The sequence below is a fragment of the Meriones unguiculatus genome, chromosome 3 (assembly GCF_030254825.1).
Source record: "Meriones unguiculatus strain TT.TT164.6M chromosome 3, Bangor_MerUng_6.1, whole genome shotgun sequence".
NCBI classification, from domain to species: Eukaryota; Metazoa; Chordata; class Mammalia; order Rodentia; family Muridae; genus Meriones; species Meriones unguiculatus.
The window spans coordinates 14,679,860-14,684,389 of NC_083351.1; the positions used below are offsets into that span (position 1 = coordinate 14,679,860).

A 4,530-nucleotide genomic window follows, 5' to 3' on the forward strand; every position below is an offset into this window, starting at 1 on the left:
GACCAGCAGCCGTCGGGAGGACAATGCAGGGAGTGACACTCAACATGTAACAGCAAATGCTAAACCACAGCCCTGGACATGAACTTCACCTTCATTTTAAAATCATCCCAGTCAGCAACTCATCCTTTCAACCACGAAGGAGCTGTGGAGGTTTGAATGACAAGGGCCCCTATAGACTTCTCTGTTAGAATGCTTGGTCTCCAGCTAGTGTAACTGTTTGGGAAGGGCTAGGGGTGGGGTCTTGTAGGATGAGTTATGTCACTGGCGGGGAGGGCTTTAGAGTTTCAAAAGCCCGCCTTCCACCCCTCTCTGCCTACGGCCTATGGACAAGGATATAAAGCCCCAGCTACTGCTCTAACATCATGCTTGTCTGCTTCCCACCATGATGATCATAGACTAACCCTTGAAAACTGTAAGCAAGCCTCCAGTTAAGTGCTTCCTTGGTCATGGTGTCCTTTCACAGTAATAGAACAGTTAATAAAACTACATTTTAGAGTCCTTTGCTTTTGGAGAGAAAACTTTTTAAAAATATTTTTTGGTTTTTCTTATTTTATTAAGATTTATTTATTATGTATACAGTGTCCTGCCAGCATGTATGTCAGCACACCAGAAGAGGGCACCAGATCTCATTATGGATGGTTTTGGAGCCACCATGTGGTTGCTGGGAATTGAACTCAGGACCTTTAGGAAGAACAGCCTGTGCTCTTAACCTTTGAGCCATCTCTCTAGACCTAGTTTTTGTTTTTTATTTTCTTGAGACAGGGTTTCTTTGTGCAGCCTTGGCTGATCTGGATTTACTTTGTAGACAAGGCTGGCCTCCAACTCACTGAGATCTGCCTGCTTCTGCCTTCCAGAGTGCTGGGATTACAGTCATGTGCTACTACCACTTGGCTGATCTTCCCCTTTTGCTTCTTCTCTTTCCCCAGCTGCTGTTCTTTTGCTGGCCCTGTCCACTTCTCTGTGTTTAGAACTCTTGTCAATAATTAGACTCAGTGGGCACAAGCATCTGCTGAACTCAGGGGAGAGAGAAAGCCCACATTTGGTGGATCCACCAGTAGGGCTTGTAACTTAGCTCAAAGCTCTAAATGTCAGCAAAATCTTTAGGGCACAAGCTTAGATTTTGCAATGAGGCTCACCACCTGTCCCCAGTACATCAGCTAAAGAGATATGTAAGTAAAAGCAAAAAGCAGAGAAAGGTTTATTTAATGTGGTCACAACAGGAAAATGAACAAAAGAACAAGAGGTCCAGTGAGCATTCCCCACCAAGTCCATCACTGGGTCCTTGACAGGAGTTCAGAGATACGAATAACTAAGTGGTTCCTATCAGGGTGGCCATGCCCAGCCCTGTCTCAGAGCCAGTGTTTCTGCACGGTAGTCTAACAAGCTGCCAGAACTGTGTGAAATCTCTCTCTGGGAGACACACTCTTCCTCTGGCTGGCACCAGGCTTCAGCCTTTTCTTCCTCAAGCTCAAGGCTCCTGGGGAAACTGTAAATCCTTGAAGACCATTGCTTTATTACTCTGATAGCCAGTGAGAGGGGCACAGAAGTCTGTCGTTAGGACATCTTCACTCCTGCCAGGATGGTTACACAGCAGACAAGCACAGTGTTGTGCAGTTCCGGGAGCTGGGGCCAGAGGGGCCCGAGGTCCTTGGACTTCTAGAGAGCTGGGGCCGCAAGGGGTCAAGGTTATCTGTCTTTCCTTCAGAGGTTTTCCCATGCAGATGCTTGAGAGATCGTGGGATTCCTATCAACTGTGCATCTGTCAAGTCTTCCTTTGGGGTACAGCTTGGTGAAAGAGGGCTTGTAGAATCAACCAGGCTCCAGGTTCAATTCCCAGCACTGCCAAAAAAGAAAAAGAAGAGAAAACTCTTTTAATATCAAAGACACAGGCAGTGCAATGAAACCTTGTTTTCCAAACACGTCAAAAACTTTGCTGTTTGAAATTGTAGCCTTGAGGTCAGAACAGCCTCTTCTTCTCAGTGTGTTGGAGCCAGATCCCACAGAGAAGCGGCCTAGATTCCCAACCCAGGCGCAAAGTTTCAGAAAGGGTTTTTTTGAACACAACAGTTTATATTTATCTTAACTATGTGTCCAAGGAAACAGAATCATGAGTCTAATTTTTAGCTCAAGCCAGATGTAAACCCCTTTTGCACAGCTAGACTTGCTGAGGCCCAACCAACATTGTTCCCTTCCAACTTCTCAATTCCACAAAACCCCAAAGCCTACTGAGAACCCCACCTTTTCCTTTGGCAAGACTTACCACAGCTTGTTCTGTGCCTAAATACTTACACTGTTTCCTTTACTGCACAAAAGTGAGTCACTTTAACTGTAGCAGTGCTATCTCTGGGAAGGTGGACCTGGGGTGTTCCAAGAGAGCTGGCTGCGGGCTGGGGAGATGGCTCAGAGGGCAAGAGCACTAGGAGCTCTTCCAGACCATCTGGAATAGATTCTCAGCACCCACATGGTGTCTCACAATCACCTCTAAGTCCAGTTACATGGGATCCACTGCCTGTGGGTGTCATGTGATACACTGTGATAGCACTGCGATAGCACTGCTATATAAATTAGCAATTAAGAAAATATCTCAGCAGGGAGGTGGGCCATGCCTTTAATCCGAGCACTAGGGAGGCAGAGGCAGGTGGCTCTACCGAGTGAGTTCCAGGACAGCCAGGGCTACATAGCAAAACCCTGTAGCAGATCTTTGCTACTTGTGGATTTCTTTTTCCCAGCCTTTATTCATTCCCACCCTCTCCCTAAGACTAGAGAGGAGAGAAACAAGGCACGTACGTGGTGCACATACAAGCAGGCAAAACAGTCATGCAATAAAATTTAAAAACAGATAAATAACACACACACATATAAAACAAGCAAGCCAAGAGCACAATCCAGTGTTAGAAAAGATTATTAGTGGAGTTTGCACAAAGAAACACCCAAAGAAAAAGGAACGAACTCGGCAAAACAATTTGTTTTCGTAAAGCGTCTATGCCAGGACTCAAAGGGGGCGAAGTTCATCTAATTTTTATTCTAAGGCAGGTGGTGACCGCATCGGTGCGAGAAGACCTCATAATCTCATCTGATTGGCCTATTTATAATCAACGTGAAGGAAAGGGCAGAGCGGTCGGCTGCTCTGGGTCACCGCATTCCCGGAATGCTTCAGAGCTTTTGCACAAACCAAAGTTCTACTAGGTGGGAGATGAAAAGATTTTAATTCCTTTGCATGAAAGTTTTTCAAGGTGTGAGAGATCTGTGGAGTACTTGGTGGGCTAGCCATTTTTCATTGAAGAAACAAACAAAAGAAAAGCAAAAACCACTCTCACACCAGTAAGCAGCGTTCCTCCTTGATTTCTGCTACGAGCTCCTGTCCTGGCTTCCTCGGATGGTGAACTGTAACATGTAAGCTGAAACAAACTGTTTTCTCTCGAAGTTCCTTCAGATCACAGTGTTTATCACAGCAACAGAAAGCAAAGTAGGACACAGGGCTAGTCCAACAGACCGCGCCAAGCCTCAGCTGGAGTGACCCCACCCACGGTGGAACAGTACACTATCCCTTTCTGTCTTTCTTGAGTGGCACGGAGGCTCCAGGGTGTGGTCTCAGAGAGTTTCTGAATTCCTGCTCATCAATTCCCATTCTGCCACTGGGTCAACTGGGGCGGGGGAAGACGAAGCCCTATCTCCCGGACGAGAGAAGCCACTTGCGCTTGAACGGAGTTCTGGAAAGGCGCAAGGAGGTGTAGAGACGAGTTAAAACCATAGACTCGAGCCGTACAGGCTGAGGTCTAGAGCGACGCTGCAGCAAATCTACTTCCGCAGTCAACTGCCGCTTCCGGCGTCAAAACCGGAAGTCTCGGCATAGCGAGCTGGCGTCCATTTTCCGTACTCAGTAGCGGGCTGTGGTCCTGGGTTCCTGGCCCGGGTTCACTCGGACTGCGACGTGGCCTCTGCGGAGGTAGATGCTCCGCTCCTTCCTTCCGTCTCCTTCCTCCGTGCTCCTAGCCTGGGCGAGTGGGGAGGCCCGGTCTTGGATTTGCGGCTCCGCGCCTGGCGCCGCCTTGAGCTCCACAGGGCCGGAAGTCCACTTCCGCTCTGCCTGGGCGGCTCCTGGTATCACGCCGGGCGTCTTTTGCCGAATTGAGCCCTTGCACCACCTCCTGTCTTTGAACCCTTGAGCATGTTTTTCTCTGCCAGCATGTTGTTTGTCCATGAGTGTGGATGACAGTATCTGAGGGCGGCTGGAGTGCAACCGAGAGCTGGGCGTGGTGGCGCACTCCTTCGTCCCAGCACTCCAGAGGCTGTAGGATTGCTGCTAGTTAGAAGCCTGCCTGAGTTACATATCGAGTTCCAAGCCAGCCACGGCTATTTAGAAAGAGCCGGTTTTCAAAACAAAACAAAAACGAAAATAAGTAAATGATAACTCTTGGTTGTCAAGAGGAGTTGGTGAGGGGTGCTGGTTGGCTCCTAAAGTCAACTGTCAATGTGAAAAGCGGGGCTTGCAGAGCATTAAGAGATGAGGTTGAGGAGAGCGGCAAGGAG

The 4,530-nt window shown here is 48.3% G+C and overlaps 1 long non-coding RNA gene across 1 annotated transcript; it reads right to left on the bottom strand.

Moving 5' to 3' along the window:
* Nucleotides 1-1,174: 1,174 nt before the first annotated feature.
* LOC132652961 (uncharacterized) lies at nt 1,175-4,242 on the bottom strand. The gene is made up of 2 exons (XR_009590545.1): nt 3,318-4,242; nt 1,175-1,839 (listed from the first exon to the last, which is right to left on the bottom strand). It is a non-coding gene; the product is annotated as an uncharacterized LOC132652961 (long non-coding RNA).
* Nucleotides 4,243-4,530: the final 288 nt, after the last annotated feature.